Genomic DNA, 14,028 nt, shown 5'->3' with positions numbered 1-14,028 from the left:
TAATAGCAACTCGTTCATCCCTGTTAACCGAAAGAATATGTACGTCGGTATTAATGCCTTTAAATTTTACGCGATCGTAATTTATCTGTAAATAAGGTTAGGATTGAAAATTGTCCACAGTTCACAACGGAGGTCAGAGAAAAGTTGATTTATCCGATTTTATCGCGTAAAAACTCACTGTAGGTAATTTTTTTTTATCGTATTTCATTTCCGTTCGATCTTTTTCGAAATTCGAAACAAAACAAATCCATAAATCTCTTCATTACCAGGAGAAAGACGGATGTGAAAGAGATTCCTCGTTTTTAAAATCGTGAAACTGTTTTAATTATGACGTTACACTGTTATGAATATTCATCCGAGGTAATCGCGAATATGTGAAATCGCGAATATTTTTCCGCCTGTTACTGTGAGATTTATTTTAACGACGAACTATATCGGGAACCACGACTTACGAAACTTTCGTTCCGTTATTGCGCAAATCGGAGAGTGCCCGTGTATTTTACGTTGCACAAGTAACGCGTTATCAGGATGCATTAGAAGGTCGTCATCTCGTGCACCTTCTTTGCTACCATTGGTACTGGTCCGTCGAATTGCAGCGCGGTTACCTCGATTCCACCGGTGCAATAGGATCGGCCGGTACTTTTTCCTACATCGATATAAGCTACCAGACCGGTAACAGTCTCTCCTTCTCGCGGGGTGTAAACAGGGCCTATGACGAGTCTCCCAAGTAGGATGAAGAGGGGGTGAGCGGTAGCGCAGGCGAGAGTGTCGACTAAGGACTCCTGGATAGCGATGTGTACGTCGCCTTATTAGCGATGGGAACGACACCCTCGTATTCAATGCCATTTCTTCGGAAACTCAGGTTCGATTACCGGTGATCGAGTTTTACGAACTACTCGATATCGCGCGCGGAATCCAAGTTCGCGGGAAAAACTTTCATTCGTACGAATATTTAAGATAGTGGTTAAAAATTACGTTTCTTTTTTTTTTATCTTAAAATATACAACACGATCGCTAAACAGAATGTTGTAAAGTATTCGGAGATACGAATCCAAATGTTGAACTTTCTCGTCGCAAATTTATCCACGTGGTAACGGAATAACTCTTCTTTGGCTCTTCTTTAACAAAATAACTACGCGTTAAACACTAGTGTTCCGTTAAATACTAATGTTCTATTCATAGAATACACGGAGGGATATTTCTTTTTGCCGCTATGAAAATTCATTCAAATATTAAGTTATTCGGGGGAGTCCAGGACGAAGTGCTGTGTAATTTTAGCGTATATTTTTTTTTATAAAATATCACGAACCAAAAAGACGCTATATTCGACAATTTACTTAACTTTTCTACTCTGAAGTGTTCCCAGATTTTGGCGAGCAAAACTAATTTCACCCGTTACGTTGCTATTATTTTTCCGCTACAAATGCTCTCTATAGCTTACACGGAACTGTCGTTTCGTGAAAAAGAGGATACGTACCGAAGAAACCGGCTGAAATATCGAGCGCCGTGAGTACTCTCCGTGATGTTCAAAAGGAAAGCACGAGCGAAAGTATCGGAGATAACGAATTACCACCGGATCGATCCCATCGCTAGGTACCGTGCGTGTGTTCGAGCGACGGAACGCAGGGGACGGCGTGCGGTGAATCGAGCCTAAGGGTGGCAGAGTGGGGGCTCGTTGGGGGGTACGGAGGGAAGGGAGAATGGCGGAGGGTCAAAAAATGTGTAGGTGCGCGCGCAGCCGCTTTGTCTCTGTTGGTTGCGCGGCGGTGGGGGGTTGGCCGGACCACGAGGGGCCACAGGGGTCCGTGAGCGGACCATGGCGGACCAAAGGCGACTGCATCCTTTCAGTCGGCCGCTGAACCCGCGCGCTGTACGGTTGCTCGTGTGTGTTGCACTTGACTCCGATTCGTCGCGTAACGTTCTTTTTTTACTCACCACCGCAGGACCACGCGTGTGAGGTTTTTCTATTCGCCGGCTGTCCGTCCGTTCGTACCTGCGAAGGTGACCAGACCGAGGGAAACGGGACGAAGCTGCGTGCGTTCCAGAGGAACCTCCTGACACACAGGACCAAAGCCACCAGGGCTTGCGGATTTTTTGTTGGTGTACCGTCTCCAGATTGTTTTCGTGCGCGGGCGTAACGCCGACGTGAAGTTCTTCTGCATGGTAAGTAACTCGAAATACCGGCGAATACTACGAAACCGTCTACCGTTCTCTCGGAGGTGTCGCGATCGTGCGAGTCCTCGCGCGAAGGTAACCGTGGGCCCTCGCTCTCTTTCGTTCGGTTCTGTACGAGGATGTTTCGTTTCGCGTAGAAAATCCGATTCGGCCGGACGCCGTTAACGAGCTCGTACGAAAGAAAGGGAACGAACGTTGGGTAAGGTTTTCACACGTGTGTGCAAGTATGTACAGCTTTGGGACGCGGTAAAGTGACGCAACAACGAGCGAGAGAGAGATAGACAAATTCGAAGACAGGTTAGGTTTTTGGTTCGCGAGTTAAAAAAGACACTTTACCGAACCGCCGCGATAAACGAAAGTTCACGTGTTTCCGGTCGCGGAATTTGCCGCAGGATTGACGAGAGCGAGTGGAATTGTAACGTATCGTTGTATTAGGTTATTGTTCGAAAAATATTCTCGCCGCAACAGACGTCTTTGTGTACGTATTCATTTTCTGTTATTACATTGTTCGTTCACCGTTTTCGGTGTTCGCTCTCTGGTTATGACAAAACGCGTGAAATAAAAGTAGGTCAATTTTGCACCCCAAGAATGCACAAAGGAAACAATTAAACACACGATATCTGGAACGACCCTAAATAGGTTATAATACTATAGCATTTGCCAATGGAAGCGAAAGAATATTTATGCGGTAACCACGCGTCGTGAGATGGTGCAAGAAATGAAGGATGTTATGAAAAGACACCCTTTTCGAAATAACGAGTGCATTTAATAACAAGGGATCGGTTTTTGTCGAATCTACACGCATGTGTGCGTCAAAGTATACGTTTCCGAGGTAATATATCGCGCATGCCGAGACGCGGCATACCTACAATTGGCGCGCGTGTGTATATAATACTGGTAGTTCTTTTGGTAACATAAGAGTTCCAAATTGTGCGTAATTACGCGATGTAATTGCAAGCTATCTCGCATTGTATTCACGGCACGTTTCGTATGCAAAGAACGTTCGCTATCGTTCTTTCTTTCGGGTTACTTATACCGTTCTCCTTGGACGAAATATTGAACAATAAATGGATAAACAATAATTACCGAAATATAAATATTATCGACGAAAATATAATTTCGTTAACATTTATCGGAAACTGACCAGAATGAATAACGATTCGAAACGTTGAGAGGGAAACAATATTTGCGTTTTATAAATTGTTCCGCAGCAGTATTTAATTTAACATTTTATCCCAACGATATGAAAACGTTTCGGTAACATATTTCGGAATCACGTAGGCAATTGCAAGGTAAATAAAATCGTATCAGAGATTCTCTTTGAATTAAAAAAATATTATAGTATGAAAATCGTTGTACGCAAAACAACCGATTTCACATCGTGTAAAAGTTTTCCCAATTTAATAACTAAAAAGTGACCGAAAATTGTATTCGTCGTATATTGATTTAGAACTCGAAGCCAGATGAAAGTAACGCGATAAACATTTCGTTGATTGTTCTGGTACAAAATGGTAAATTGCGAAGCAATACGAATAATGGGTCAAAGTCAAATTCGAGTGTTTCATAATATTAATACCACTTTTGGAGACGATACAGTATGGAAAAATTTGCCGTTGATTTTAAAAATTTTGCAAGTATATGAATTCATAAAATGTACCCCGTGGCTGGCTCAAAGGAACGATCGATAAAATATATTCTTCGATAGACACTGAATACATTTTACGATAATTGAATTTGCTCGGTCATATTTTAACGAATATGTAATATTTTCGATAGAACGTTTTTTTCTTAAATCCTCATTATTTGTATCTATCGTTACAATAATATTTTCTAACGATAAACGATTTATACGGGACAGATGTAATGCAATTCGAAGAGAAAGGGACACTTCTCAGAGTGAAGAATACTCAACGAGATTCGAATAAAGTCGCGAGTCTAGTTAATTTCGTTTTTAAGTGGAGAACGTTCTTCTTTCTAAGATGTTTACATCGGCGTCTTCCGCCTGTTCCCATCGACGTAGAAAATAATTTCTGCGGGTAAATTTTCTACTGTCGCTTCGAGGAAGCGATTCTTGTTTGCGGGAAATTTAATGTCATTACATTTCACCGCGTTCATCTCGTATATTCCGCGGCATCTTGCTAATATCGTAGCGCAATCAAGCGGGCAGGAAACGTTTCAATAAATCTGACGTGTAACGAGTTGCGGCTCGGGACACTCAATTGTGTACGTTGAACGTGTGAAACAATTTTTATCGCGGTCGCGTTTATTTTCATTTTTTTTCCTTTTTTTTTTTTTTTTTTTCCTTCGTTTTCACGCGATGCAACGAGGAATCGAAAGTCGAGGTATAACGAAGAGTTGACGAGCGATCGGTGAACGTGGATTCTGAAGCACGTGGAGTCATGCACGGAATTGAAATAATAAGGTATCCGTTGAAATAGAAACTTGTAGTCACCATCGGTGTACTCGGGTCTATTTTTCATGGCCTTTGCGTATGAAATGATCTCTCCGTTGCACGATGAAATTCTATTGCAAATATTACTTGCAATTTTCTAAAATTCTACTTGCAAACACTACTTACAATTTTTTTTAATTCTACTTGCAAACACTAGCTACAATTTTCTAAAATTCTACTTGCAAACACTACTTACAATTTTCTAAAATTCTACTTGCAAACACTACTTACAATTTTCTAAAATTCTACTCTCATATACTACTTACAATTTTCTAAAATTCTACTTGCAAACACTACTTACTTTTTCTAAAATTCTACATGCAAACACTACTTACAATTTTCAATGCCCGTGTGGCTACATTACGCGAAATAATTATCAGACTAAATAATATTTAATTCATGAAGTACCTACCAGTGTTCTATTCGAACCTTTCGATTACCTTGTGATTCTTAAAATACGAAGTTATGAATAATTTCTTCTACATTTCTTTACAATATTTTATAAATTAAAAAAAATATAATATTCAAAAATAATTTACTCGAAATTTCCCCGCCTGGAAATATTAATAGAATCAGCCTCAATTTACAGTACTGTAATTGATAGAAAACATCCTAACTTTAAAATAAATTTTTTTGCACGAAATAAAGATTTTCCCCGTTTAATCGAATATTTTTTGATGCAACTTATAGAAAATAAGTATCGATATCGAAAAAATAATAATTTGGTACGTGATGGGTAAAGTACGTAAATTTATAATTATATTGTTCCATCGAAGGTTTACCTTGACAGAATAATTCAACGCGTTGTCCACTTTCAGTGAATAATCGCGCAGCTTTTGAATTATTCGATTGTTTATCTACTCTCGACGTAGTATTCGATGAAATATTAACCCCGTCCTTTCCCGCGTTTTTTTCGTATCGAAGCTCCGCGTTTTATCGATGGCTTCGTAATACGTAGACATAATTTATTGTGACATGGTTTCATTTCGTGGCAAGGGAACTTTACGGAGAGTGGTTTCAACGATTTTTCAATTTACATACAAAAATGCATTTTACTAGCCATTAACATTGCTACAAGTATATATACCATCTTCCGATGTACATCGTTAACGCATACGAAATCCAATGCACACGGATGTGCGAATTTAATCGAACACATAAATTAAGAAATATAAAATAAGCAGCCAAGACACCACGAGGGTTAAAAGTTCAAAGTATTTATCTTGACGTACCTTCGGTGCTAATTGAATCTCGTCGCGATTCGAAATAGAAAATACCGTATAATATCAAATAATCACTATTATTGGGTTGTTCGGAAAGCGATTTCGTTTTCCAAAATGAAAAATATATAATAATTTAACGAAATGTTTGTACACTCTAAAAAAATTATGTTTCGTCAAATAAAAAAAAAGACTAAATGCCTTTTCGAACCACCTAATATTTTATCCCCAATGTATCGGGGATAACGATTTCGTTTCACGTCGTTCGTTTATGAAAGACTGGCTTAATAAAAATTAGGATACAAACGATTCGGGAAGAGATCAAAGACTCTGGATTCAATTCAAAATGTATTCTTCGCGTACGAATCGATTCAAATTCTAATCGATCATTCGTGTAAAAGTTCGAACAGATCGAAGAGAAACAGAGTACCTTAGCGAGATCGCGTGCAAAACGTTTGTACGGCACTCTCTCGAGTATTATTCTAATTGTGAATGGTTAAGGAAAGGGTGACTGTAAAGGCGTGCGCATCTAAATTTGATCAAACTCTACTCTTGAACGTTGAGAGCATCTCGGAAGGTCTCTGTGTTCCGTAGTTTGATCTCAGGGCCAGCCGTGAACGCCAACCCTCAAGTTGTGCCAACTCCAACACTAGTGTCGCAGTACGACAATCGATCTCGCTTGGAACACGTATACCGAACGCATTTTCAGGTCCCGTTAATCTTGACTGTCGCATCGGGCATATTGTTAAATTCGTTAGCTCCACGACACGTAGAAATCCCTAAGAGCCTTGTTAACTGCGAACCATTCGTAAAAACGAACGAATCGACCACAGAGCACCGGGAACTCGAAACCGAAACCGGTGTGCACGATGATAAAAAAAAATGGCTCGGTCGAGCAACGAAAAATGTTCGAAATCACTCGACGATCCACTTTTCGAACAACTTGGTCACACGATTTCGATACAAACAGGTGGACAGTGATCACTTTTCGAAACTGTTCTGAAACGGGTTCCTTTATTGCTTTTAGCGAGCTCTGATGCATCGGTGTAGATATTAGCCTCTTTTGGTTATCTTCTAACGACTATAGTACTTAGGAAGACCTTGGTTCGTCGCTGTTGATTGCTCAAAACGAATGCTCGAACGATCTTGTTGCTCGTTTCAATATATTCAATGTGTCTGAAATTTCTCGTAACCACTACTTACAATTTTCGAAAATTCTACTTGCAAACACTACTTACAATTTTCAATGCTCGTGTGGCTACATTACGTGAAATAATTATCAGACTAAATAATATTTAATTCATGAAGTACCTAACAGTGTTCTGAATTAACCAACTTAATTAAAGTTGAGTTCTCGATAATGATATTTTTCTATTAAATGTACACTTTTTCGTATAGTTTTATTTCGTTTTTTTGGGTAAGATGTACAAAGAGTGAGATGTCTAACGTTATTACATATTATTTCTCGGTGTGGAGGGATAAATACTATTATTGGTAGAAATGTTCTCCAAGGTTGTATTTGTAAAGATTTTGAAGTTACGAATATTCAAAAAAAAAGTTACTCAGCGACCTAGAATTACGTGACCTTCGAACGACCTTGAGTACGAAAATTTGTGCTGCACAGTAACATTAAAATATGGTGGTAATAATAAAAATACATACTTTCCTTAAAAAAAAAAAAGAAATATCAACGACCTTGAAGCGTGAAAGAGTAACCTTGAGAAGTATACTCTTCGTCACGTATTATTGTATGCCCCATTGAATAATTCGATCAAGGTGGAGACGAATGGGGATGTTTCATTCGATCAGTGATTGAATATCGATTTGAAAATAAAATGACAAAATACAGAACTCGAGTACCCAATTCCATAACGATGTAGAATTCGAATACAGTATCCATAGTTGTTCGAGTTTCGAGATGTTCCTGGACCAGGATGTTTCGTTTCGGAGTACGAATCGGGTTCAATGACGCGGGAAGTTGTTGATTTGAAACACAAATATGTAATGTTTGTACACCGCGAAAGATACATTTACACCTGAAACCTTCAAACGGTGCAGGTATCACGGTACTGAAACAAATCGATGTTCCGCACCGCGAGTCTCAATCGTGAACGTCGATCTTTCGTTGAATATTCGCAAGAACGATGATCGATCTCGTAATGGCAAGAGTGACCAAGGGGTTGGACTTGAAAAGTTCATTAAACGTTTACACGTCTTCGCCCCTTTCGAAGATCTCGGGCCCGCTACGTGGTAGGGCTACAAAGGGGGTGACTGTTTGTACCGATGACCTCATTTTTCGTGATCTCGGTTTTACGACTTTCCGTCTTTTCCTGTGTATACAAGATACACAGAGAATTACGATCGCCTCGGCACTTAAGGATTGTGCACGACGATAAAAGGCAAAGTCAATATTTATATTCGTTATCGATTGACCCTTAAACTCGCGAGACTCGTACGTTACTGTAGGCCCGTTTCGATCAATTTCGAAGCGTTTAAATACGATCGAATCGTATACTTGCGTTTGGTGAATTGTCAGCTCGCGATCGTATTATTTCGTAACAACGTTTCCCGGTAGATTTCTTTTAGTTTTACTCCAATTTTCGTTGGAGTTCTTCCACAATTCAAGTTCAACTTTCGAGTCGAGGTGAAAGCAAACGAAGTATTGCCCGCGACGATTCGCACAATCTATTACTTTATAAAGAAGCTTATCTTCCCGAACACGTTTTGCAACTTTTAATACCGCGCGTATCCTTTTCTTTTCTTTTCTTTTCTCTTCTCTTCTGTTTTTTTTTTTTTGCTCTTTCTTTCGCGCACGCTAAGCTCTGCAACATTTTACGGGAATAAGTTATATCCGCAACGTAACACGACTAGATCTTAAATCTTCAGAACCAGTCTTAAATCTCGATCGTCCCACGTGCGTGTGTACGTGCACGTATGGTCGGACAAGCACGAAAACTGGTGCTTGAATAAAAAACGAGTCGGTCGGTGGACGCGCGGGCAGAAAAATTGGTTTCTTTGAATAATGCATTCGGAATAAAAACGAGACGACGGTGACGTTCGAGTCGTCCGCGTATTTAAAAAACGAGTCTTGGCTCCTCTGTTTTCTCCACGACGGAGAAATTAATTTGCAACAGGGTATCGCGGTTAAACGGCTGCGTGTTGCAACGGGTCGTTCGGATTCGAAAACGATCGAATCGTTTAACCGTTTTCGGGAATACTGACGCGTACCGGTAAATTTGATTTTTAACTTGCTCGAAACACCGAAACAACGACGTGAAAAAATTTTTCAAATAAATATCGAGCGATCGTTATCGATATGAATTTTTGTTTGCGTTCACCTCGATCGAAACGAAACGTTCCACGCTTTCCAGGATTTTTACACGAACTCGTACCGAGTTATAAATGGAGATCGTTTCAGAATCCAGAAGCACAAAGAACGATCTGATAAATCCGTTGAAACAAGTCAACTGCCAAGATATTTCACATTGAAGAGAAAACAAATGGGGAAAGCGAACGAGCTCGTTTCATCTCGGATTTGTCAAGCGAGAATACGTTGGCCCTTGCATTCAGCTTTGTGTGGGTCCTTAATTGGCCATATTTTTAACTCCGGCCAGGCTGGCTCACAGCGATAACTTTTTCTTTCGTTCCCTGCAGTTAGTATGCACTTGTGTTTCTTTGCCCCGTGAAATTCACTACCTGGCCCTCTGCGCTTAAACAGTTAACGAAAGTTCAAGTCCTTTTACGCGTAATGCACGCGAACGGTGATCGAGATATTCCAAAACGTGGACTTTACAAATTTTTGGGGGAAATTTCATCAAAGTTTTACCCTATCGGTGAATTCTCGCGTAATGAAATTTTTCGTTCGTCGTTGCACTCGCTCGTTTGCAATCAGTTACGAAAGTCAACGTACGTTCTATAAATTGAAATACTACGGATCGTTATCGTATCGTTTCGATAATCCTGTGGACGTTGAATCGTTTGTTAATTACAGTAAAGAATATTTAAGAGGGAAGAATTCTTCAAAACTCCGTTTACAAGTAAACATCAACCAACTTGGAATACGATCTATAAATGTGTATAAAAGGACACAAGTACCCGAAATGTGTAAAAATTGCGTCTTCTTTATATTTCAATATTTTACGCGCCACGGGAAGACAAACTACGTGCAAAAGTAAATTGCAAAAGTGGGAGAGAGATACTTTTTCCCGAGGAAATCGATTTTCAGCGTACACGGGTCGCGCGTAAATTTCAATTTCGCGAACCTTCTCGCGCAACAATATCGTATTTGCGCGCGAAGCGTTGCACGTTACTCGTAAGAAAGTAGTGTGTCTATAAATTATTATTTTTTACACGTTACGTGGAAACACGACGAACAACCATAACGAGATCCGTTACTTGCATCGAGTTTTACCGGTAGGCACGCGCGTCCCCGTGCAATTTCAACGTCCGATTTTCTCGGAAACGACGCCTCCGAAATAAAAAAAAAAAAAAAATTTTTTTTATTCCACTTTCTCGATTTATTTTCGCCGGTGGAGTCGCCTTCCTTCCTCCCGTTTCTCTAAAAGGAAACGGTACGATAAAATGATGAATACAAAACGAGAAAAGAGTGTCGTCTCGCTGCAAGCAGATGCAGTATCTTATTTACGCCATAACTCGATAATGGTTGAAAATAGACCCACGGTGTATACGACCTTTTCGGTCGGGAATGAATCGCCAAAGATGCCGGAGAGATTTCTCGGTTGCATCGCGGAACACCCCGTGGATATTCGTTCGTATTTATCGCTCGTTTCCCATATCGCGCAAAATCGTGAAACGCGTTTCAGAATCCGCGTACTTTCGAGCAGAGTTACACACCGAATTCTAGTTTCTCGTCGAAGTCTTTTGTTTTTTATTATTTTACATTCGCGCGTCCTGGAATATTTTTAGAAATTCACGAAGAGAACGTTCTCCCGGCTATCGTAACGTATTTACAAATTTCGTGCATCGACACGATAAATAGTTCTTCTAAAAACAGTCGGAAATGTTGCGTTTACACGCGATAGAAACACGACGATAACGTGTCGGTTCAACGATTCGACACGCCCGTATGTTTTACTCGTGGCTTGTTTGCACTCGAAGACAAAACACAATTAAGTTTCCGCGATAATCACGGCGTCCCTGTATTTACCGCTTTGGCCATTTCTTAATTGTTTGCGCACGAGTATATTGAATTTATACGTATCATCGCACGATTCTGTACACATTTGAAATCGTGAGAGGTTTGCAAACACGATCTCCTGGTACATTTTAAACCGAGCCGTTCCACGACCCGTGAGAAACGTGCGTGTCCGTGTGCTCGTAAAACGGTCTTAAGGGTGGATCGAGGGGATCCTCTACTTTGGAACTTTAAAGAATCGTATCTCGTACAATTCGCAAACACTCGCTTCGATTTAACGACCGAATATGTTCTTAATGCGTAAAACTTGAAGAAAACACGAAAGAAAAAAGATCTCTTTCAAGACCAAAGTGGAAAACCCCCTTGGAGACCTCGGTTCGTATTTAAGAAGAAAGTTATTTCCACATTTTGTAAAAATGTGTACGCAGACATTTAATTTTTAAAAAGGTACTCTTAGAACTGTGTTATTTTTCCGATAAATTCAAATTTAGAAACTACACCGACGAAATTGGGACGCAAGATTCCCTGAGAAATATAAATTTTCAAAGTGCATTTCTTTAATCACATGCGTACACAATAGAAACAGTGGGCCCTGTAATCTCTAACGGCGGTCCTGTTCGGGACTAGAAACCGTAAGGTTTAAAGTAAAGAAAATCCGTGATTTTTCGGTTCTCCCGAGCAGTGAAATCCCGATGGTTTCGAGCAAAGGTTCTGCCGGACGTTGAATCTCGTTACACGGTGCGTTCCGTGGCACACCTGCATCCCTTTCGTCTTGCTATCGATTGCATGTCTCTGACGTCATATCGAGCCGTCGACAGCCGGTCCCTACGGTTTATCGGTGACCGGTCGTACGCATTTATACGTCTTGTTACCTTGTACCCTCGCGACAGGAATCAGAACAGGATCGGGGACGGTAGGCGTGCGGCTAAGGGACGGTGAGGGGGGCGGGGGCAGGTTGGATATTGTCGAGGCGTAACAGATCAGAGTGAAAGTTGAGGCACGACTCCGACGCGCGCTTGGGCACCGTGTTTCTCTTTCTTTCCTCGGATTCCGAGCACGAAGAGGAGCCACGGAATCACGAGTCGAACGGATCCGAAACGATCGTGTGCACGGTTCGTGCCTTTGACTTCTCTCGACGCAATGATTATGCGATTATATCACGGCGTGTCCCGTTTCTTTAAAAAGGAAAACTCCTGTTTCTACGGTCGTTCGTTCCCCGTAACTTCGGCGCTCGGTCTCTCTCCGTTCTCACCGTGCCGCTTCGTCTATCCAACGGTCCCCCCTACCTCGGCCAGTTGCATCCTTTCGTCACGATTCGTGCTGACGTCCCATCGACCGAGTAGTGTGCACTTCCGACCAACTGGTCAACCACTCCACGCCACTTACGCACTTAGGCCCGACGAAAGGGTCCTCGCGGGTGTTTCACTGTCTATTTTTGTCCCGGCTCCCGTGCATCTCGTCGGTTCGATACCATTTCGTTTTCTGTTCTCCGATCCGCGCGCATGGAACGTGTTCGGTGCTCCCTTTTGGATTATATTAAGCTGTACCACCGGCCCGCGTGTTTGCACAAGCTCTTGAAACGGATCCGAAATACACGAAAAGACGAGATTCGTCGGTGATATATCTTTCTATCGTTACCTCGTCCTATAGGCTTCTACCATCTCGTAGATGTTCTCCGAATGCGCACTTTTTTCGAGTAGAGTGTCTTTCGAATTAATCTACTCCCGAATATCTTCTTACACGACTACTTTTTATTTATAGTTTCTTGTTCGAAAAGCACCATCGTGCAGGCTTCCATCTCATAGATGTTCTCCGAATACGTACTTTTTTCGAGTAGAGTGTCTTTCGAATTAATCTACTCCCGAATATCTTCTTACACGATTACTCTTTAATTGTAGTTTCTCATTTGAAAAGCACCGTCGTATAGGCTTCCATCTCGCAGGTATTCTCCGAATAAGTATTTTTATCGAGTAGAGCATCTTTCGAATTAATCTACTCTCGACTATCTTCACGACTATCCTTTTTAATTATAGTTTCTCATTTGAAAAGCACCATCGTATACGTTTCCATCTTACAGATGCTCTCCAAATACGCATTATTACAGAGTAGAGCGTCTTTCGAATTAATCTACTCTCGAATATCTTCACGACTACCCTTTTTAATTATAGTTTCTCGTTCGAAGAGCACCATCGTACACTCTTCCATCTCATAGATGTTCTTCAAATACGCGTTATTACACAGTAGAGCGTCTTTCGAATTAATCCGCTCTCTACTATCTTCACGGCTACTCTTTAATCATAGTTTCACGTTCGAAAAGCAACGATTCGGACAAGTAATAATCACTTGCAACTACGCTCGAGGAGTAGGGTAGGTTGGGGTATTTCCGACAACCTTATATATCGTCGGTGACCGACAACCGGTTATACGATTCTAGTAATTGCAATTTTCTTTCGAGTCAATCGAGACGGTTTTTATACCGTCCTACTATATTAATTGACTCTGATCAAATTTCGACGAACTTCTTCAAGAGATACCTGGTAATATTTTTGAATAAAATTAAACGCTAGTTTCTAACCGTGAATTTCTTTAATTAAAATTTCACCTTATCGAGCAATACTATTCCGCATATAAAAGTAACGATGTATAATTTCGGTAATTATTTTCAACTCAATATCGTTGCAACATGGATCATCCTACTGTCGGAGTAGTGTAACAAGTATTATTTCTATTTTCACGCGTTCGTTCGATTTATGCTTCTTGCATATTGCTTATTGATTTCCAGTCGTGGAAGACACTAGCACGGTTTGGAGAAATTTCGAGACACCCGGTACGTTGGTATTACAACCGCTGCTTTGTAGTACCGTTTGGAACACCGCGGGAACAAAGAGGTTTTGACTCGTCCAGAGTCTCCTTTGTAACAACTCCGATTCGCAAAAATTTCTAACGATTTGCTCGTCGATGCGATCGTTTGATGAGAGTTCGAAAGGGAATCGTAATCGGAGAATACTAGAGAGTATTGATTTTGC

The 14,028-nt window shown here is 40.9% G+C and overlaps 1 protein-coding gene across 3 annotated transcripts in view; it reads left to right on the top strand.

Annotated features, from left to right (window-relative positions):
• The first annotated feature begins 1,860 nt into the window (after window positions 1-1,860).
• LOC143154062 (uncharacterized) overlaps window positions 1,861-14,028 on the top strand; it is a 419,640-nt gene continuing 407,472 nt past the window's right edge. For all 3 annotated transcript variants that reach the window (XM_076325839.1, XM_076325838.1, XM_076325837.1), the window contains exon 1: window positions 1,861-2,163. The gene's annotated coding sequence lies outside the window, so the exon portion shown is untranslated. The remainder of the gene's footprint in view (window positions 2,164-14,028) is intronic.

This window comes from Ptiloglossa arizonensis, chromosome 13 (assembly GCF_051014685.1).
Source record: "Ptiloglossa arizonensis isolate GNS036 chromosome 13, iyPtiAriz1_principal, whole genome shotgun sequence".
Classification (NCBI taxonomy): Eukaryota; Metazoa; Arthropoda; class Insecta; order Hymenoptera; family Colletidae; genus Ptiloglossa; species Ptiloglossa arizonensis.
The sequence above is the reverse complement of the archived record's forward strand: the minus strand, read 5'-3'. Positions and strand labels throughout refer to the sequence as shown.